A 23,713-nucleotide genomic window follows, 5' to 3' on the forward strand; every position below is an offset into this window, starting at 1 on the left:
CGTGCGGTAGCGTTCTCGCTTCCCACACCCGGGTTCCCGGGTTCGATTCCCGGCGGGGTCAGGGATTTTCTCTGCCTCGTGATGGCTGGGTGTTGTGTGATGTCCTTGGGTTAGTTAGGTTTAAGTAGTTCTAGGGGACTGATGACCATAGATGTTAAGTCCCATAGTGCTCAGAGCCATTTTTGCTAAATTTGTGATCCCTCGATGCCTCAAAACATGTCCTACCAACCGATCCATTCTTCTAGTCAAGTTGTGCCACAAACTTCTCTTCTCCCCAATCCTATTCAATACCTCCTCATTAGTTACGTGATCTACCCACCTTATCTTCAGCATTCTTCTGTAGCACCACATTTTGAAAGCTTCTATTCTCTTCTTGTCCAAACTAGTTATCGTCCATGTTTCACTTCCATACATGGCTACACTCCCTACAAATACTTTCAGAAACGACTTCCTGACTCTTAAATCATTACTCGATGTTAACAAATTTCTCTTCTTGAGAAACGCTTTCCTTGCCATTGCCAGTCTACATTTTATATCCTCTCTACTTCGACCATCATCGGTTATTTTACTCCCTAAATAGCAAAACTCCTTTACTACTTTAAGTGTCTCATTTCCTAATCTAATTCCCTCAGCATCACCCGACTTAATTCGACTACATTCCATTATCCTCGTTTTGCTTTTGTTGATGTTCATCTTATATCCTTCTTTCAAGACACTGTCCATTCCGTTCAACTGCTCTTCCAAGTCCTTTGCTGTCTCTGACAGAATTACAATGACATCGGCGAACCTCAAAGTTTTTACTTCTTCTCCATGAATTTTAATACCTACTCCGAATTTTTCTTTTGTTTCCTTTACTGCTTGCTCAATATACAGATTGAATAACATCGGGGAAAGGCTACAACCCTGTCTCACTGCTTTCCCAACCACTGCTTCCCTTTCATGCCCCTCGAGTCTTATAACTGCCATCTGGTTTCTTTACAAATTGTAAATAGCCATTCGCTCCCTGTATTTTACCCCTGTCACCTTCAGAATTTGAAAGAGAGTATTCCAGTTAACATTGTCAAAAGCTTTCTCTAAGTCTACAAATGCTAGAAACGTAGGTTTGCCTTTTCTTAATCTTCCTTCTAAGATAAGTCGAAAGGTCAGTATTGCCTCACGTGTTCCAACATTTCTACGGAATCCAAACTGATCTTCCCCGAGGTCGGCTTCTACCAGTTTTTCCATTCGTCTGTAAAGAATTCGCGTTAGTATTTTGCAGCTATGACTTGTTAAACTGATAGTTCGGTAATTTTCACATCTGTCAACACCTGCTTTCTTTGGGATTGGAATTATTATATTCTTCTTGAAGTCTGAGGGTATTTCGCCAGTCTCATACATCGTGCTCACCAGATGGTAGAGTTTTGTCATGACTGGCTCTCCCGAGGCCATCAGTAGTTCTAATGGAATGTTGCCTACTCCCGGGGCCTTGTTTCGGCTCAGGTCTTTCAGTGCTCTGTCAAACTCTTCACGCAGTATCTTATCTCCCATTTCGTCTTCATCTACATCCTCTTCCATTTCCATAATATTGTCCTCAAGTACATCGCCCTTGTATAAACCCTCTATATACTCCTTCCACCTTTCTGCCTTCCCTTCTTTGCTTAGAACTGGGTTTCCATCTGTGCTCTTGATATTCATACAAGTGGTTCTCTTCTCTCCAAAGGTCTCTTTAATTTTCCTGTAGGCAGTATCTATCTTACCCCTAGTGAGACAAGCCTCTACATCCTTACATTTGTCCTCTAGCCATCCCTGCTTAGCCATTTTGCACTTCCTGTCGATATCATTTTTAAGACGTTTGTATTCCTTTTTGCCTGCTTCATTTACTGCATTTTTATGTTTTCTCCTTTCATCAATTAAATTTAATATTTCTTCTGTTACCCAAGGATTTCTATTACCCCTCGTGTTTTTACCTACTTGATCGTCTGCTGCCTTCACTACTTCATCCCTCAGAGCTACCCATTCTTCTTCTACTGTATTTCTTTCCCCCATTCCTGTCAATTGTTCCCTTATGCTCTCCCTGAAACTCTCTACAACCTCTGGTTCTTTCAGTTTATCCAGGTCCCATCTCCTTAAATTCCCACCTTTTTGCAGTATCTTCAGTTTCAATCTGCAGTTCATAACCAATAGATTGTGGTCAGAATCCACATCTGCCCCAGGAAATGTCTTACAATTTAAAACCTGGTTCCTAAATCTCTGTCTTACCATTATATAATCTGATACCTTTTAGTATCTCCAGGATTCTTCCACGTATACAACCTTCTTTTATGATTCTTGAACCAAGTGTTAGCTATGATTAAGTTATGCTCTGTGCAAAATTCTACAAGGCGGCTTCCTCTCTCATTCCTTCCCCCCAATCCATATTCACCTACTATGTTTCCTTCTCTCCCTTTTCCTACTGACGAATTCCAGTCACCCATGACTATTAAATTTTCGTCTCCCTTCACTACCTGAATAATTTCTTTTATCTCGTCATACATTTAATCTATTTCTTCATCATCTGCAGAGCTAGTTGGCATATAAACTTGTACTACTGTAGTAGGCATGGGCTTTGTGTCTATCTTGGCCACAATAATGCGTTCACTATGCTGTTTGTAGTAGCTAACCCGCACTCCTATTTTTTTATTCATTATTAAACCTACTCCTGCATTACCCCTATTTGATTTTGTATTTATAACCCTGTAATCGCCTGACCAAAAGTCTTGTTCCTCCTGCCACCGAACTTCACTAATTCCCACTATATCTAACTTTAACCTATCCATTTCCCTTTTTAAATTTTCTAACCTGCCTGCCCGATTAAGGGATCTGACATTCCACGCTCCGATTCGTAGAATGCCAGTTTTCTTTCTCCTGATAATGACGTTCTCTTGAGTAGTCCCCGCCCGGAGGTCCGAATGGGGGACTATTTTACCTCCGGAATATTTTACCCAAGAGGACGCCATCATCATTTAATCATACAGTAAAGCTGCATGTCCTCGGGAAAAATTACGGCTGTAGTTTCCCCTTGCTTTCAGCCGTAGAGAATCCTTAACTGGCTGAAATAGATGTATCATTGGGTGACAAGTAAGGACTATAGGTTGTCGGAAACTGTTCTTGAACTTGTTCTGAGAATTGCATGTGCCTTTGAATTAATGGTTGATCCCTTTGATCACATATCCACGAGAAAGGCGCCATCATTATCCCAGAAGAATTTCATCGTGCATCATGGCTTTTCCAGCACAGCAGAGGAAGCAATCTTGAAATTTTTTTAATTTTTTTTTTTACTACGCGTGGTGCCACTCCAGTGACTGTCCGGTGCAACGCGATGCACTCAAGCTCGTCACCTGAAATGATCGTTGACATAAAGGCCAATGGAAAGGCCTTATACTTCTCCACCAGATCTTGTGGTCTGTTGTGAGCGTTCTTGTACACACGTTTGAACATCCAAGAGTCTAAATCGCTGCACACCCACTTCCCGTGCTCACCAATAGCTGTATAATCAACTGTCGAGTTGTGATGCGTCGGTCTGCACGAATAATGGCATTTGCGCGACTCACTATGTCAGGGGCAGTGGTTGTGACAAGACGTGTCTGTAGTCGAGTTCTTGGTTGCGGAAAAAGAAACCGTGGTGAACATCCACAAAATTAATGTGCAGTATATGGTAATGATGTGGTTGATATGAGTAATTTTGGGTGAAGAGTAAAAGAGTTAAATAGGTCATGCAGCGCAGAAATTGAACTCCACGACACCACATGACCACAGCAAGTTGCTTGTAATGATCGTCTTGCGTAGATGGCGTTTTGATGGTTCACTGCGATTCTGCCATCCACTGGATTTGTTACAAGGTTTGCACACGTGCAGAAGAAATGTATCTGAGGCACCGAAAAGAACTTTTCGATCCCGGCGGAGGTTCGAGTCCTCCCTCAGGCATGGGTGTTTGTGTTTGTCCTTAGGATAATTTAGGTTAAGTAGTGTGTAAGCTTAGGGACTGATGACCATAGCAGTTAAGTCGCATAAGATTTCACACACATTTGAACATTTTTTGAACGTTTCCCATACAGGATGAATCATCTAAAATTTGCACCGCAAATATTGCGGAAATGGAACGTGCTCTCGTTGTGTGGTTTTCACAGAATGGATTAATAGTCAGAGGCCTGTACTGTTAGCCAATAAATAGATTTTAATAATACTTAGAAAGTGTATTTTTGTGCAGACACACACTTTTTAAGTGGGACAGTGCCAGTTGACATTAACAGACGAAAACAAGGATAAACTAGAATGTTAGTAATGTAGTGGTGTTTGTTGCAGGATTGTAGCACGAGTCGTTTAGGGGATGCATTTCGAAAAGTTTCCACACAGAATGGCTTGTTTGTCCCATTCAACCTGCGTAGTTGCTAGGTACGATGCTGTTATGTTTGAATACAGTATGCCCGTGTATTCCGTGAGCGCATTGCGACTTGCTAGTGGTTAGTGAGTGACAGTCCAAGCTGTATGTTGTGAGTGGCCCTTGGGATTTGCCAATTCAGAAAAAGCCGACATGGTCATGGTGTATGGAGAGTGTGTGAAGAATGCAGTTCGTTCTTGTACGGTGTGTGCGGCAAGATATCCCAATAAGTCAACCATCTCGGCAGCTATTTATCAACCCCTTCAACCAGTCACGTGGAAGTGGTAGTGCACCACCTAGACAACGTAGCAGAAGGAAACAAGTGACGCCAGAGGAAGGGAAAATTAATGTTGTTGCAGTTGATACGCACTTTAGTCCCCGCTCAGTCGCACGAGGAAGTGGCATGAGTCAGGCGAGTGTTCTAAGCCTTCTAGATCAACATAGTTTCCATGACTATCACTTCTCTCTTCATCAAGAGCTGCATGCCAACAGTTATGAGAATCGAGTTATCTTCTGTACGTGGGCGTACGACAGGATACTCCGGATATATCATGTATCTTGTTTATTGCTGAAGCCACATTTCGTGAGGCGAAACGTCAGATTCCATGGAGCATATACATGTGATGTGAGAACTGAACCACTAGCTCATAGTCCCGTTTCTCATAGACAGAATACCGAACGCGCATACGTCTCGCAGCCTCCTAACAGACCATCTTCCACTGATGCTGGAAGGCGTTCCTCTGCACACAAGGGAGAACCTGTGGTACCAACATAATGGATGTCCAGTCCATAGTAACGAAGTACTACAGCATGTCTCTACAAGCTGTTTCCAAATCGTTTTACTGGACGCAGAGAACTTGTACCCTGGTCGGCCGGTTCCCCAATTTTGACACCTGCCTACTTTTTCTGCGGGGAAATCTGAAATACAACTTTTACAGGCTCATCCCAACTATACCCGGCGGTATGCAACGACGTATTACTGAAGCCTGCTTCGACATCTATGCAGCAAATGTGCAAATGTGTGTGAAATCTTATGGGACTTAACTGCTAAGGTCATGAGTCCCTAAGCTTACACACTACTTAACCTAAATTATCCTAAGGACAAACACGCACACCCATACCCGAGGGACGACTCGAACCTCCGCCGGGATCAGCCGCACAGTCCATGACTGCAGCGCCTTACACCGTGCTACGCGTGCAGCCACTGTTCCAGACCAGACTGGAAACGTGTATTACCGCTGTCAGTGGTCATGCTGAACACAACCTATGATGGTCAGTTGTTTCGTCACTGGTCAGAAGACACATAACTACCGTATGCACTTGTGTTATTGTTTAGTGTTTGCTACAAGTGTCGTGCAAGGGACGGCGTCGAAATTTTCAAAATACGATGTCTCGTAAACGACTCGCACTAGAATCCTGTAACAAACACCACAATCAATCAAATCGGCGATCAAGGACCATATAGATCATGCGCCGACATCACAGTGCTCCTCCACAAATGGCGATCTTGTGCACTTTGGATGCAGTTGTCACTGACACCTAGTTGGCAGAGATCTTTCTGTAGCTCATCCTCACAACCCTTCCTGGGTCTTCCCATTGGACCGGTACCATCAGGTCTTCACGTAAGTGCGGCTTTTGCCTGAGAGGTGTCTGGTCTCCTAGCAATGTGGCCTGCCAAGCTTATTCTTCGCGCTTCAGTTTCTGAACAATGTTCGGTTGCCTCATCAGCTCATACAGTTCTTGGTTTTTGCTACGTCTCCACGAGCTACCTTCCTGGACGTGTCAAAAGATCCTTCTCATAATTTTTCTTTCGAAGGCCAACGAGTTTTCTTCATCCTTCTTTGCTGTTCTCAGGGTTTCTGTCCCATACAACAATACTGACACTATCATGGCATTGTATGCTTTAAGTTTGGTCTTAATTGACAGATTCTTGGATGACATTATCTGCTTTAGGCTGAAATAAGTTTTAGACGTGTTCACAATATGTTGGTTTATTTCTTCTTTTAAATTATTTTACCTGTTGAACCATGTACCAAGTTATTTAAAATTTTGCACTTTAGCAAATTTCCATATCCCCACCTGTAATGGGATGTCATTAGGGGCTTCTTTTGATTCCCCTATTACCTTGGTCTTTCCTGCATTAATCTGTAACCCATCTTACTTGCATATCGGTAGCACTTTCCATTTCTGTGCTGTGTTACCTTTAGGTGATTTACCCTGTACATACGAAAAGCTTAAAAAAAAAAAAAGCATATGGGACATTACTTATTGAGCTATCCGCGCATGCCTATTCCTTATGGTATGTATTTTTCGTATTACAATGTCACACGCTAAATAGGCATTTTACCTTTTACTATTTTACTTTGACTTAGTCCTTACTTGTGTTTCTGTTGCATATAGCATTCCCAACGGCGATTTATCAACAAGTACTGTTGGGAAAATTGAAAAATATCATAAACTGTGATTTAAATAAAACTTTGTTCGTAAGTTTCGTTTTAGTTACAGCACCAATTTCTGCTGGCGTGCTGATATATTACCAATTTTATAGTTTTACAAACCATTATCTACGGATTTAAAACAGTTCCTATCTTCATTTCAGCATCAATTGTGCAGGAACTAACAGTTATTTTTTTGTATTTTTGAGTGAAGTCATTCCGTTTAGGCTGCTAAAATATTAAAAACTGTGACTTCAATTTCGGAACATGGTCATTGTCAAGCATTGTGGGCTATTGGGACCCACTCAACAACATAAAGTGGTGATATGCTGGAATATAGTTCCCAGTAGCGTAAAGCCAAATACATGTAGTGCTATAAATGTACCCGATGTTCCACACACTGTGTGACAAAATAACGACTGACAGCTAACATGGTAGTAAAAACTGAAGTGTTTAGTGTTTATAACGAATGTTGTTTTTACAACCGTGTTAACTATCCGTCCTTATTTCATCAGCTTTTTTCATGTGTGCTCACGTGGTGTAGGGAATAGCGGACAGATTTTTATACCACCAAAGGTATTTAGTTCTACAGTGCTGGGAACTACGTTCCAGTATGTCACAACTTTATTTTGTTGAGTGGGTCCGAATATCCCACACTGCATGACAGTGACCATGTGTCGGAACTGCAGTCGCAATAACAGCTCTTTAACATCCTAAAGCGGTTTGATTTCGTTCAATAACTGAATCATTTGTCTGTCTGATGGCATTACTAATATTAAGTGCCAGATGTTAATATACAACAAGCACAACAAAACAAGGGACCCATCACACTTGACTGGGACACGCGCAAATTGCATCTACATCGGACAGATACTCTTCATCCAATATAACACGTTTCTTTTACCCAGCTAAAAAATTCTAAGTCCGTCACATATTTAGCTGATTATTCATAGCATCGTGTTTTCGATAGTTAAGCGTAGATGTAGTACTACATCGTATGTGCCACACTTACCGTAATGGTACTGCTTTGAGGCCGACCGTTAGTTGTATCTGGATAACGTCGTTCTAAGTGCGTTCACACGATAAGCGTGCGCGGTACATGGAAAGGAGAAACAGTGAAACGGCAATACTGATCGGCTGTTGGCGTACTATTGTGATGGACATCTATGGGAAATGGCTGAAAGACGGCGAAACCATGAACAAGCGGCACGGTGTTGTTCACCACAGAAAATGGGTATCGGAGTTTGCCCGCAATATAAAGCCGGATAGGCGGCGATCTCTATCAGATGTGACGACAGAGTACAGACAGTGTCAGTTTGGGTACAAGTGCTCCTGAGCACACCTTTCAGAACATATTCTTGAACACGGGGCTATGCAGGAAACGATCCTCACATATTTGCTATGTTGATCCAACGACATCGTCAATAACGATTGCAGTGGGCGCGGGATAATCGAGACTAGATCGTGGATCAGTGAAAAAGTGTCACCAGAACGGATGAATCACGTCTGTTTTTACATCAGGTCGACGGCCGTGTCCATATGGGCCGTCATTCACGCAAACGGCTGCTGGAAACATGCACCGCGCTACATAGGCAAGCTGATGGGGGCAGTTTAATGCCATGGTGGACATTCACCTTGGCTTCCACGGAACATGCGGTACCAATCGAAAGTACTGTGACAGCTATAAACAACGTGAACATTATTTCAACCCATCTACATGCCTTCATTTTTTATATCCTCCCCAGCGCAATAACTGTCCGCGTGACAAGACCAGAATCGTGCTACAGGGGTATGAGGATCATGATAGTGTACGCACGCTGATATCTCGGTCGCCAAATTTTTCTGATCAGGGCCCGATGCAATCTGGGACGCTGTTGGGTGAGATCTGTGCGGCCACAAGTCACCGAGTCGTAATTTACGGAAAGTGAGCGATTTGTGGGTAGACATCTGGTGTCACATATCTCTGAAGACCAATCAAAGACTTGTCGAATCCATGTCAAGCAGAATAGCTGCTATACTACGTTCCTTAGGTGGACCAACACGCTATTAAGCAGCTAGTCATAATGTTTTGGTTCATGAGACTATCATTCTTCAACTAGACACTAAATAGATTGCCTTTGTACATGGACAATGCTAATCTTCTCTCTGATCAGCATGGGTACTTTATAATGCACTCTACACTGCTAATTTCATTATCGCTATCTTATTACTACGTTAAGGATCGACTTAAAATAAATAACGTATATTGAGCTGCTAACGTATATTGAGCTCATTCTACACAGTTATGAGACAATTTTTCTTGAATTCTCGTGCCTTTTTGCATCTCCTCTTTGACAAGGTTCCTGCTAGCTTTCCAGAAGTTTCCTTCTCCTATTCCTAACGTGAGTCCCTTGGTTTCAATTACATTACAACTGCAGTTAGATTAATAAAATATCTGATGTACATTGCACTAATAAAATATTTGTCATTATCAAAACACGGAAGTCATTTTTACAACAGAAATAACTAATTTATACATGGTCCCGGTATGTTTGAATAACTCTAAGTAAAACGTGGATGGTAGCAGCCTAAAGTGGAATGACTTCACTCAAAAATTTCCTTAAGGCCGTAGATCCAGTTCCCACCATAATTCTTGACTTTGTTACCTGTAATTACGTACTGTCCTAAACAGCTGCGCAAATATTCCGCCAGATATTGATAAGATTTCAAAGTGGTACAAAGATTGGCATCTTGTTTTAAATGCTCAGAAATGTAAAGCTACTTTATACCGCGTGGGGCAAATGAAAGTAGTCTCAGGTCGCACCTGATGAAGGCAACGAGTTACGCTAACGAAGTATCGTGCAAGTACGACGCTGATATCCGGCATAACACCCGACAACCCAAGATGTGAAATAAAAGTGGCCGAGACAAGTAGATTCGATTGGATGTGAATTTGTGGTAGCATTAACGGGGGAGGGATGGACCTACAGTTACTTCCAATAGGACGGAGCAACAGCCCATACAGCCGGCCGACCCTTGGAGCTCATTTACACAGTCTTCCCGCACGACAGAGTTGTCAGTAGAGTTCAGTCTCGTCGCGGCCCTAGCTGGCCACCCAGGTCACCTGATATGCCAGTGTGCGATCACTTTGTGTGGGGAGCCCTCAAGTCTAAGGTATATCGCAGCAACCCTCATAGTCTACAAGAACTGCAGCAGAACATTTCAGTTGAGATTGTAGCGATTCCAGCTGGGCAGTTTCGATTCACCTTCAGCAGCTTCCTGACCAGGGCATAAAAGTGCCAAGAGATAAATGTTGGTCACTTTCAACATCTGCTCTAGTCAGATTAGTACCGCATTACCTTTCCTCTGCCGTGTTTCTTTGTATCTTGGACCTCTGTTCTCTGGGCCACTTTCATTTGCTCCACGCTGAATTAATGGTTCAAATGGCTCGGAGCACTATGGGACTTAACATATGAGGTCATCAGTCCCCTAGAACTAAGAACTACTTAAACCTAACTAAACTAAGGACATCACACACATCCATGTCTGAGGCAGGATTTGAACCTGCGTCCGTAGCGGTTGCGCGGTTCCAGATTGAAGCGCCTAGAACCGCTCGGTCACAACGGCCGGCGGTGAGTTAATGAGTCACCACTGGAATCACTCGTACAAGTATCTGACAAGTAAACCTTCTCTCCTTTGATATCTGTTTACCAGAAACCCATATATTTTCTGAAAGCTTTTGTCACAAATAGAAAAACTGTGAAATAGGGGCAGAGGGACAAGCGTCTGTGAGCTATAGTACCCAACAAGTATCAGTAAAATGTTGGAAATGTGACACCAAAAGTCAATAAAATGCTCGTTTCACGTTTTTATATGAGCTAATAATGTGGTAATAATTTGGAGCTCCCTATATAAAGGAAGAAACACCTCTCTGAAAAGAAACAATATACATTGTGATGCTGAAAATGTGACTTGTTATTGACTTCATACAAAATTTATCACAAGAGACAATCAATTTGCAATTCATCAAATGAGCTGTGAAACGGGCAGAAAGACAGTCCACAGTGGGCACATTTTACAAAAGCTTTGCACACCCTTCATTTGTCAATGAATCGAAGCAGTAATCCATTGGCTTAATCCAGATTCCTGATTCATTGTGCAAGTATTCGCCCATATAAAAAGCATACTTAATCAAGTTCTTGAGATTAGATGCTTTGAACAGATCAGGGGAAACGGACAGCATGCCCAGAAAACTATCGCGATGCCAAATGTGTTCCTGTATCTCGACAAAGATTTATAGATTTATAGTTTCTGAAAAAATGAGTGTCCAGAGACTGGATCTTTCCCGTACATCCTTCAGGTACCAGTTCTGTTTGTAGGACTTTACCAGGAGGTACTTCGGAGGCATACAATACATGATTACGCTAGATCACTATGAACCCACTACAAGTAGAATTTTCTCCTAGTCGTCAGGTTGCTTGGCCCAAATGCGTCACGGTAGAGTCATTTGAGGTATGCTTACACCATGAATCCGCTCAAAACCCAAATTTCTTTCTGACATCAGGCATCCTTGGCCTAAATATGTTTGACATTTTCTTTCTACATGTTCGCTGTTTTCGCAGCATACGATCTGATATTCGGAGGATCTGCCTGCTTTGACTGCTGGGATTTTCCAGATGGCTCAGGTACAAGCAAATACGTAGGCCGCAGTATTTCGCCTTACATCGAAATCACAGGCATAATTGTTCGTGCTGCAGAGATTGATCCTACAACAGTGCGAATAACTCCTGTTCCTCTGGTTCGCAGGGTTGGATGGCCATTTAACTCTTTGTCAAATCTGCTCTTCTCAGCACTGAAGACAGGTGTCGGTGGAAAGTTTTCTGTAACGATGAGATTGCGAATCTTTGCAACTAAATCATCGCACGCCTGTGACAAATTTGCCTCCTTGTACTGCCAGTCGCTAACGGCTGTGTGGGTTACTGCTCTGCCAAAAATGCTATTCCCTTCTTGAAACGATATACCGAGGAATCAGAATCTTTAAAATCGACTATATTTTGATGATCCATCACTGTCGTTAAGTTACATTGCAACAATCGCAACGTCCGGTTGTGAATAATTGCTCCTCCTGATTCCTTCTATTTGAGTTTCTGCAGGACAGCTTGATCGATTTTTTGGATCGACGGAGTATTCATTTTTTTTTCTCCAGATTGTACAGAAAGTTCATGTTCTTAATGTTCTTGAATTGATCTATTACTGACACAGACGTTTCTTTCCGAGGTTGGCCTGTCGCAGGATCTGTGATCTAGTAAACCAAAGAGCGCTGCTTGCAAGCCGTCTAGTCCTCTTCTGTCATATCTGCTGGGCCATCGTGCTTTCGCCGTTTGAGCGAAGCTGTTCCTTTTCGACACCAACATCTGCGAAGTCCATTTCCTCATCTCATTCTTCTCCATCGACTCCAGCAAATTCTGATATCCGGATCTCTCCCACAATCTCCGTATCATTTTCCAGGAGGGTAGTTACGTGTTTTATCGTCTCCGATTCCTGGATGTCCAGAGAGCGATTGCTTGTCTCAAATCGGGAGACCAAGGCAGCCACAACGACTTTCGAATCCATCTGCAGTGTAAGAAGAGGACATGCAATATTTTATTACTTGACAGCAACACACGGCAACAAACAAGAAATAGAGACGCCATGACGGGAATATGTCCATCTACACACACTGTACTGATACTTTGTGGGTCCTGTAGCTCCAAACGCTTGTTCTCTGCTCCTACGATTTATCTACTTGTGACACAAGCCTTCAGAAACTATATGGGTTTCCAGCAAACTGCTTTCAAAACAGAGGTTTACTTGTAAGTGTAACAATTTGTAAAGACATAAAATGGAATGATCACATAGCTTCAGTAGCAGGAGCGGATCCAGGGTTCGGTTCTAGGGGAGCACACATTCATACTGCCTTTCATCCCTGCCCTCTCACCCAGCCCCTCTCCCCCTCAAATATAACTTCTCGTCATACCAATGGTTTTATAAAGATAATAAAATGCTTTAATGTAATATTAATAAACTGTTTAATTACAGAAAATATATAAAATAGTTTAATACAGTAACTTCTTTACAACAGCGAAACGTCCCCTTAGAACAATTATACATGACTGTGCTTAAACTGACACAATATTTTTAGCGCAACGCAATCTGACTTTCAAAAATCCCTACAAAAGAATGGCCCTGACTAACATTAACCTATACCTTTCACAAATCACTTACCTCACAAAAATCTTCGTTACTCGAACTACTGCAATACAGCGAGCGCCACTACTGCCAGCTAAATAAAAGATTCAAACTACGGAAGGCCTTAACTACTGATAGGCATAGTTAGCAAATGAAAGATTTTAATAGAGAACAAACAATGTATTTACCTTAATAGTCATCAAAAGTCATAATATATATAGTAGTTCATGACATCCAGTCTTACAAATTTCAAAACTCCGCCATTTCTCTCCCCACATCTACCACTGCTGGCGGCTCACCTCCAACTGCGCAACGCTACGCGCTGTTCACATCCAGCTGCCCAACACTACAATGGCAGACAACAATGCAAACTAGCCACAGACCGCACACAGCACAGCCAGTGATTTTTATACAGAGCGCTACGTAACGTTGCCAATAAGAAAACATAAACAGCCTACTTACATAGCCCCCATGCTCCCCGAAAAAAATTTTACAAATTGTTTTGGGCAGTGGCCAGTAATGATTTGATAAAATTTTTCATAATTACAATAACAAAGATATAAAATGCACACACTTATTGATACAACGTTGGTCAAAAGCTAAAATTTTCTCACAGTCCATAAAGACAGTCCTGATCCTTTATCACAGTAAAATTGCAGTGTTTTTTTTTTTTTCAATGTCTGAGCAGTAAAGGAAATGCACATGGAAGTAGTGGATTCCCATGCAGTCTTGAAGAAGTAGTGTTGTCCTTTCAACGGAAAGACAGTGCTGACTCTTGACATGCAGACAGGTAATGGCCCACAACAGAGCAAACCCACAGCAGAGTCAGTAAAAGTTTTGAAGAATATAGGTAGGTAGGTCATCACAGAGCAGACCCACTGTAGTCCTGGTAGAGAGTATGGTATTGGTGGGCCACCAGAGGTGCAAACCCACTGCAGTCCTTGTAGAAATAATTGTATTGGTGAGTCATTGAAGGTGCAGACCCACTTCAGTCCTTGTAGAGACGGCCAGCAGCCATCTGTTGCGACTGTGCAGGTGCACAATCATCATCGAAGAGTCTTGCAGACAATGTAGCAAGACCATAAACCACCACTTGTGCACTCTCAAAGTTTTTTTCTAATTGTCCTTAGAACCAGCAATGCTGTTAACGAGTCCCTTGCTGAATTTTTAACACACGTGCAAACACTGTCAGTCCCTACTTCTCACATATTGTCCATATACTATGACCAACAGAAACGTGTGCAGTGAAATGTAACTAACAAGTTACTTAATTTGATGAACTGGTGTCAATTAGAATTTTATAACATAAGAATACAATTACAAAGGTACAAAATACATCACTAAAGAACATAACAATACAGATGACATTTGTAGTAATATGGGCTTTACAAAAGAATAGAAATAACATATACATCAGTGTCACAGGAATTATGACATAAGTACATACCTGAAAGATCAGAATAACTTTTGAAACATCAACTTCACACATGAGCAACAAAACAAAATAAATAATGTCTAAACATCTTTACAAAGTAAATAACATAGTATTATAAAAATTCTACAACATAAATCTTATTAGCTAAACACTTAATGACAGGAAAAACACAAATATACAAGAGTACACAAACACATAGCAGAATAACACAAGAGGAAAGGACAGGGTTTGTTTTCAGTGTAACATTTGGTACTGCAGTATTTTGCAAACAAAACCTTTTTTTTCTTAGAGATGTCCCTTCGTTCATCATTATTCCCAAAAAGTCCTATCTATACCTGCTTTCTGTACTTTTTTCGTATAACTTATCAATGCATTTCTTCCAATTCATTGCAACTCATTCTCTTATATAGTCTACCCCCTCTTAAGCTAACTTAAATCAACTGAGCTCAGATGCTGAACTAAGGGACGAGGCAATGCAGCAGCATAAAACAATTAATACAAGCAGCAATGAAAAAAAATGGAAATTGTCAAAGCAAGCTACAGTAAATCAAAATTACCAAGCAATGCAACATTACAACTAATATGAGCCAATGTGCAGCAACAAGAAAAATAAATCAGTAGTAAAACTAGCTTAACAGAGTAATACAAAGTGAAATTTAGTAGCACTACGCCTGGCAAACAGCAGCAGCAAATGTAATAACTTGTATCTAAACATGACAAAGCTCAAGCAGAAAAAATATTACACTAAAGATGGCCATGTGTAATACCTATGTCACATCTTAATACTAGAGTGATGCATCACAATTTATTCTACAAAAGAAATTACCAAGTACTTGAAAAGAAAATTCTGTATGCAATTCCTGTGAAGGGAAATGTCTTTTTGTGCTCCTTCGTTTTTTTGAAGTACATCATAAAGTTATTCTTTACTGGGTCTGTAGGCATAAAATAGTGATATTAGTACATCTATTAAATTTTATAATAACCAATGCTGCAGTGCAGCTAGAAACTAGATATTAAACGAAATGAGTAAATATATATAGCCTATATAGAGCAATGCATGAAACGTCATTCATTAGGCAAATGGCATCTCCAAAGGCAAAAGAATCTCTCAACTAGAAAGACAATAAATATAAAATGTTTCTCATCATTTCATTAGGCATTTCAGTAAATATCATAAATTAAGAGCTCCACAGTGTAATCATATGTTTTCAAGTTTGAGTGTGTCGTATATGCGATGCTTTCTATAAAGAAATGTCAATGGCGAGGATAATGGCCTCCCTTTTTTTTTTTTTTTTTACCTGTGCATCTGAAAAGGCACACACTAATGGCTTTTTCTTCAGGTGTCTGACACAGCTGGCCGCTCAAGACGCATTAAGTCAAGGTCACTTGGCTTTCTTACCGAAATATTTACGACACCAGTTTGCACTACTGTGACAGTCTCATATAAAAATTTCACAGTTCGAGAATTTGCGTTGCAAATCTGTAGAAACAAAACTCTGTAATACAACAGTGTCCAAAAAATTTTCAGTGGCATTGTGATACATTTGCACATGTACACACATTTCATAATTCTAAAGTACGGTTCTTGGTTTCCAACATCCTTTTCTACAAATCAGAGTCCCTAACCACTACTCCTTATTCCTTACCTTATTACACATGTACATATTCATCCACACTTCTTCAATATTTCATCATAATAAATACGTAGCATAATCAAATTCCTCATATAGCATCAGCACATTGATCATAAACATACCTCAACAGCATAATACACATTGTCATCGTAATAACACCTCAGCCACATCTCAAAAACGTCGTAGCTTTCTGCAATAATTTCAAATCCTAAAAAATATTCTCTGCTCATTTCAATAATGTCATCTACCTCAAATGTACTTTAAAAATCATGATCTCACACCAAATACATCATTCAAAGCTCTCATAGTATCACAATGGTTCCAAAAAAATATGAACAGTTCACAAAGTACAGACAAAATTCAATTCCATAAGTACGAAATTATCCAACTGTGTAACTGCGTAAACATGTGTCACTGATGTAGTAAAAAAAATGTTTGTCTCTCATTTAAATGATCAGATAGCTGTGTAATTTATGTGTTAGAGAAATATGGTACCAAAGTGTAAAGTTGTATAAGCAAATACCATATTAGCTAGGGCTCCTTGTGCTTGCCAAACACATGGTACACAAAGAAGGCATGTACCCCCTGAGGATTAATGTAATTATACCCTCAGGTGTTACAGATTACAGCAATGGAATGAAATGTATCACGGAAAACTTTCTCTGTAACTCAAAAATCTTTAAAAATAAATGTTTTAAGTACAAAATTAATTACTGAAATACGTGTCCTGTAGCGCTAAATGTGCGTCTTGCTGTAAGATAATTTCTGTGGAAGCGTCGTAGTTATCGTCCTCCGAAAGCTAAGTTCTGCAGAAGCCAATGTACTTACCTCATGATAAACAAAAGTGAAATGCCTTGCGTATAGATATCGTAGTTATTACATGCCTTACTGTGATCAAGAAAGTACTATAATGTAACGTATTGTTGTGCTACAGAAAAGGCTGTCTCATTGTAGCTATACCACAAAAGTTACTACTAAAACATGTTTTACTTTCCAGAATAATACAGAAAAACTGTGCAGATATAAAACAGAAACACTGAAAAAGCAACATTGTAAATTGTCACTCATTAGTAGCGTCGCGATAAAATCGTGTAGCTGTCACATAAACTAACCACTGTGTCCTCTGGTATCTCACAGAAAGTACTTTAAATCCAGAATGTATTTTCAAGTAAACCAAAATGTTGCATTAAAATCTCATTAGCAGTACTGGTAAATTTCTAAGTATGTGAGCCTTATAGTCGTTATGTAATCGTGCAACTAACATGCAAGAATGTACACACACAGTAACACTGTGACGTCTGTTCACTATAACAATGCATTCGTAATTTCTGTTTAAATAATTTCTCTTGGTTCTTGATTGGATATTTATCTTTAAAACATCGTTGCAAGTTAACAGTTTGTAAGTGTGACAAAGAGTATCAGTAACGTGAAGTGAAAGATTTTATGGCAAAGACTAAGTTAAAAGGCAGATTATCTCTCAGTAATTGGTTTTACACGAGAAATATGGTGTAAACCTCTACTCTTCCTACTATACAGAGTTTCAGTTTCAACGCAATTATCATGTGGTATACGTCGGTAAGGAATACTGGAATTTATCTCAAGGTTAGCTTATGTTATTTTTCTGAAGCCCAGCCGGCGCACGTGGCTGCCTGCAGTGCGAGTCATTGTCTGTTTCTTTGTTGGCGCGCGTCGTTATTGGGATTTGGAGACCTAACTTCTACAAATTCACCTTGTCGAGAGGGCCCTGCTCTGTTTGAATCCCGCCAGTTCTGATGCAATTCAGGTCTGTCGTTACGATCATATCGTCTGTCGTCATGTCGGTAGATTCCACAGTTTCTTTCTTGTCGGTCACGCGGTGGAGAATTTCTCCCTGAATCGTAACTGCACGCTGAACTGTTGCGTCTGAAGTTATTCTGTCTCCCGTGATAACAATAGTTCTGGTCGCCATATAGTCTGTTTCTATGATTGTCTCTGTCATATTCATTACTACGGAAATGCAATCTTTTTCTGTAATTATTACTACTCTGCCAACGGTAATCATACAGGTGGTATCTGTTTTGGTCACGATTTACGTTGTAAGAATAGCCTTGTCATGTCCAGTTATTATTTCTTTCATCGCAGAATTGCGACAGATGTGACCTGTAATTGTTGTGTTCCTGTTTTCGCGTTCCGCGGTTGTCAGTGTCAATTTCTAATTCTTGTAAGAGTCCCTGAAAAGCTTCAATGTCGTCTTTGCAACGTCCTGTTCAGGTAATTTGATTAAGCAAATGTGGGTGAGTTCTGAGGGGCTGTATGGGTTTGACAGGTACTGATTCTTGTGCAACATGTCTTCGAAATATTTCACTAGACTGGAAAATTCAGATTGTTCGAAATGTTTCATCATTATGATGCTATGTTTTACTCGGTCATGTGTAGCTTGAGACCAATATGCTGAGAGGAAGGCATGATAAAATTCTCCTTCACTGTGACAATCGTGAATGACCGATCGCATTCTTTCAGCTGGTTCATTCTCTAAGTAGCCACACATAAATTCTAATCTGTGCTCTAATGACCAGTTGGGAGGAAACCAATGAGAGAATTGATGGAGCCACGCTTGTGGATGAATGTCGTTGCCAGAATTCTTAAATGTTTTGAATTTACGTGTAGTAATGAACAGCTTATAGTCAAATACATCGTGTCGGCGAGTAGTATATCGGTCAATGTTACGTCGTGTCGGCGGTTCCATCTCAAAATTCGGTGCACCTTGCCAATTTCTTTCATAATTTCCGAAATGCCCTGTGTTATTATTTTGTGGCTTTTCCGTATTTCTAAGTCCCTCTTCCCATATTGGAGCGCGAGTGGCCTCTAAAATATGTAATTCCTGTATTACCTGTGTCAACTGATCTTGTACTTCCCGGATTTCTCTTTGGTGTTGCGTATTAATTTGATTCTGATTTTGTTTGTATTTCCTAATTTGTTCGCACTCTTCTCTGTCATTAAAGACTACCGGTTTTGTGTCATTCAGATTATCATCTACCTTCGTAGATAAATTATTTAGCTGATCCGAAAGTTCAACTACTTTCTCTGATGATGAACTAATTTCCTCCATGTGTCTTTCTGAACCAATTTTCAGAGTATCTACTGTGTCCTTTAAGTTTTCCTGAGTTTTTGCAAGTTGCGTAACCGAATCGGTAGATGCAACTGAGTCAATTTTAGCTTGCAAGGTGTCGAGATTTTCATGAGCTATAGTTTGCAGTTCCTTTATGGCTGCTTCATGATTCTGTAATGTATTTTCATGACACGAAAAAATAGGTTGGAAATGCTCACAAATTTGTGTTTTTACGTCATTACAGACTTTTTTACATTTCGATTCGATTTTATGTAACTCAGTAGTTAAATCTTCACGTGTTTGTTCAAGTGTGGTGTCTAACTTTTGAAGATTTTGTTCCATTGCATCTAAATGTTGCTGTGTTTGTCTCTGGTGTTGTTCCATTGTGTCTAACTTTTGAAGATTTTGTCCCATTTGTTTCCGATTTTGTTCCATTGTGTGTAACTTTTGTAGCCTTTGTCCCATTTGATGCATTAACTGTAATAACAATGCACTGTTGTCTGAAACATATGCTTTTCGGCAGTGAAGTTGCACCGGCAACATTCACATTTTGACAAGCAGAAAATGTGTCTTCACTTATTTGAGAAAACGGTGAGGACGCAAAACCTGAATTTACAGTATTTGCAAGATTGTGTCCTGTCATTTCGGATTCCTGAGGCGAGCTGTTGCCGACAGATCGATCGATAATGCTTCCCTGTTCACTAATTGTTTCACTGCCTACACCATTATTTGCAGTCCGCTACATTTCCCTATGCACAGTTACCAAATTACTGAACATTAGTTAATTCATTACTCGGCGGCGCTAACACACTGCTTTCGTCTTCACTGTCATTTCTCAGTTTACTTTGGAGCCTAGTATTACGTTTTTCACACGCCATTATTGTCACAATATTTCACAAGACAACACAGAAAAGCACAATTTGAAGAGCAAAATAAGAAAACACATTAACATAGCATTGAAAATTATATCTCGTTAATTGCAAGCGCAGCTGCGAAATACTTGGTGCAAATCTACATGCATGTCACAACTGTTTTACTGTATAAGAACGAAAAACTGCAACTACAAAGGAAATTCTCTCTACAATTACGCGCTAGCAATAAACAAAAGCTACACTAATTACACAAACTACAAGAAAAAATCAGAAGATTCCAGTGAGGTATCCTCGGCTAAGGGTCGACATATGAAACGTCCCCTTAGAAAAATTACATGACTGTGCTTAAACTGACACACAATATTTTTAGCGCAACGCAATCTGACTTTCAAAAATCCCTACAAAAGAATGGTCCTGACTAACATTAACCTATACCTTTCACAAATCACTTACCTCCCAAAAATCTTCGTTACTCGAACTACTGCAATACAGCGAGCGCCACTACTGCCAGCTAAATAAAAGATTCAAACTACGGAAGGCCTTAACTACTGATAGGCATAGTTAGCAAATGAAAGATTTTAATAGAGAAAAAACAATGTATTTACCTTAATAGTTATCAAAAGTCATAATATATATATAGTAGTTCATGACATCCAGTCTTACAAATTTCAAAACTCCGCCATTTCTCTCCCCACATCCACCACTGCTGGCGGCTCACCTCCAACTGCGCAACGCTACGCGCTGTTCACATCCAGCTGCCCAACACTACAATGGCAGACAACAATGCAAACTAGCCACAGACCGCACACAGCACAGCCAGTGATTTTTATACAGAGCACTACGTAACGTTGCCAATAAGAAAACATAAACAGCCTACTTACAACAGTGTTTAATACATTGCTTAAGAATAACTACCAAAATAATGCAGTCAGGTCCATTGTAGAAGGGGGATACGCCGTATAACAGGGTAACGATTCCATCGTCGACGTACAAAGGCCAGTGATGGCAGTATCTTGTTGTGTAGAACATTTTTCTTCTCAATCCCTGTGAGAATCAGACACGGCTACAGAGAGCATCATGGTTGGTTTAGAATGATACTATCTTGTGCCCCTTCCTGGACTGTTTTGCACCGAACAAGGTGCTGTTTAGCACCGCGATCGATGTGCCACATTTTCAAAGTCGTAATCGCGTGGTTTGAATGATTCCAACTGATGTCCACAGTCCCATCCTTCACTCATTGCACACATATGGAGGGAAGGAAGAAGGAGTAAGACGTTGATTCCCGTCGATGACATGGTCATTAGAGACGAAGCAGTGAACAAGGATAAGTACATATTCTCTTCAAAGGAAGCAACCCTTAATCGATGTACGGAAAACACAGTGAACCTAAATTGGATGAATGGGTAAATATTTGGGACCCGCTGCAGCCAAATCCATTGCACTTCCTTAACTGTCTAATGGCATCTGGCCGGTATTGAACACCAAATTAGAGCTTTAGAGGGACTGCTGTATCTACCAATACTGCTTATGTGTCCGACACAATCTCCCTTCTCCCTTGTACTGAGTCCTCCAATACAGGGGTAGACATCTAAACTGATTAGCCAATAAGATTACGAGCAACCCCCACCGCGTTGCGTTGCAGACAGGTGAGCGGTAAACTATATGCTATCCGATCATAAGATCTGGACATCGCTATTTAATGCGGAATTGACCATTACACCTCACAAGAGGCAGAGCCGCTAATATACGGGGTGTTCAAACAGTCTTTCCGCAGTGCCGTATGATCGTTAGCCGCTCGTGCCGTATGCCGCAGTGAATATACCGAAATGAAACTCAGTGAAATACAAGTTATTAATTTATTGAATATTCATTTTTACTTACTGATTCTCACAGTAAAAGTTGAAAGTGTCCCCCCATGTTGTTGAATACCCAATTCAATTCGTCTAATCGTGTTTCCAAACACAAGCTGTAACATTTCTTCTGTAACAGAAGCAGTGAAAGTGGATATTGCAGTTTTGAATTCATCGATGGATTCTGGTCGGTTTTTTATAGACAGCTGCTTTCGCTGCACCCCAGAAGAAAAAGTCAGATGGTGTTGGGTCAGGCTATCGTGGAGGCAGAAGTCCCTGTGAAATTATGCGATCACCAAAAACATAAGCAAGCAGTGACATTGAAACGCGAGCTGTATGAATGGTTGCACCTTCTTGTTGAAAATAAGAGTTCAGTATTTCACTTAACACAAGTTCTCCTATAAATGGGTACAGAATATCACTGCAGCATCGTTGTGCGTTTATTGTTTCGTTGAAAAATATGGGACCCACAATCCGACGTCTAGAAATTGCAAACAAAACTCCTATTTTCACAGAATGAAGTGAGTACTGATGAATACACAAAGGATTTGCAGTACTCCACATACAAGAAGTTTGCGAGTTCATGTACCAGAAAAAATGAAACCACACCTCATCAGTGAAAAACGTTTCATTAAGAATATCCCTTCCATTTTTTCTGAACGAAGTTTTTTAACCATTGACAATAATGGAGTCTCTTGCCATGACCAGTATTTTTAAGTTCTTGCACGACTGTCACTTTGTATGGGAAAAGTTCTAATTTCTTCCTTACAGCTGTGTGGGCCGTTCCGACTCTAACATCGATTTCCTGGGCGAGTTTTCTTACTGACTTGTTCAGACTCATGGACATTTTATCGGAAATATCGAGTAGTTTATCCCCAGACAAAACGCTAAGACGACCACTTCTCGGTGCATCCGTCACTGAACCCGTACTTCGAAATTTGTTAATCACAGTATCGCGATGTGGGAGTGTTGTCTCCGGGAAAACTGAATTAAATGTTTGACGAACTGAAATTGTGTATTTACCGCCAGCATTGAACACTTACTCGACTAAAGGCACACGTTCTTGAGTGGTTAGTATTTTAACAGTGACAAAAACGAAACAGACGAACAAAGGAGCTAAACTTAACGTTCACGTCAACACATTACGACACACACCAACGATACTACTGACTCTGGCTGAGATAAACGAAACAGTGTAATGTTGGGAGAGTCCACTTGAAGGGAAGTATCCCAGGCAGGCGAACAATCATACGGCACGAGCGGCTAACAATCATACGGCACTAAGGAGAGACTTTTTGAACACCTCGTACAAGGAGGTGAGGTGTATTGTATTGTCAGTAGTAAGTAGCAACTGTAGATTTGGTCGGCTAGGACAGCTCAGTGACTTCGAATGTGGACTAGTCACTGATTGGCATCTGAGTAACAAATCTATTAGAAATATTTCAGTTCTTCTAAAGTTGAGGGCAACGGCCTTGCCGCAGTGGATGCACCGGTTCCCATCAGATCACCGAAGTTAAGTGCTGTCGGGCGTGGCCGGCGCTTGGATAGGTGACCATCAGGGCCGCCATGCGCTGTTGCCATTTTTCGAGGTGCACTCAGCCTCGTGATGCCAATTGAGGAGCTACTCGACCGACTAGTAACGCCTCCGGTCACAGAAAACCATCATAACGACCGGGAGGGCGGCGTGCTGACCACACGCCCCTCCTATCTGCATCCGCAGATGAGGATGAAATGGCGGTCGGATGGTCCCGATGGGCCACTTGTGGTGGCCTGAAGACAGAGTGCTTTTTTTCTAA

The 23,713-nt window shown here is 40.8% G+C and overlaps 1 pseudogene; it reads left to right on the top strand.

Moving 5' to 3' along the window:
- The first annotated feature begins 23,379 nt into the window (after nt 1–23,379).
- Nucleotides 23,380–23,497, top strand: LOC124712825 (annotated as a pseudogene).
- Nucleotides 23,498–23,713: the final 216 nt, after the last annotated feature.

This window comes from Schistocerca piceifrons, chromosome 8 (assembly GCF_021461385.2).
Source record: "Schistocerca piceifrons isolate TAMUIC-IGC-003096 chromosome 8, iqSchPice1.1, whole genome shotgun sequence".
NCBI lineage: Eukaryota > Metazoa > Arthropoda > Insecta > Orthoptera > Acrididae > Schistocerca > Schistocerca piceifrons.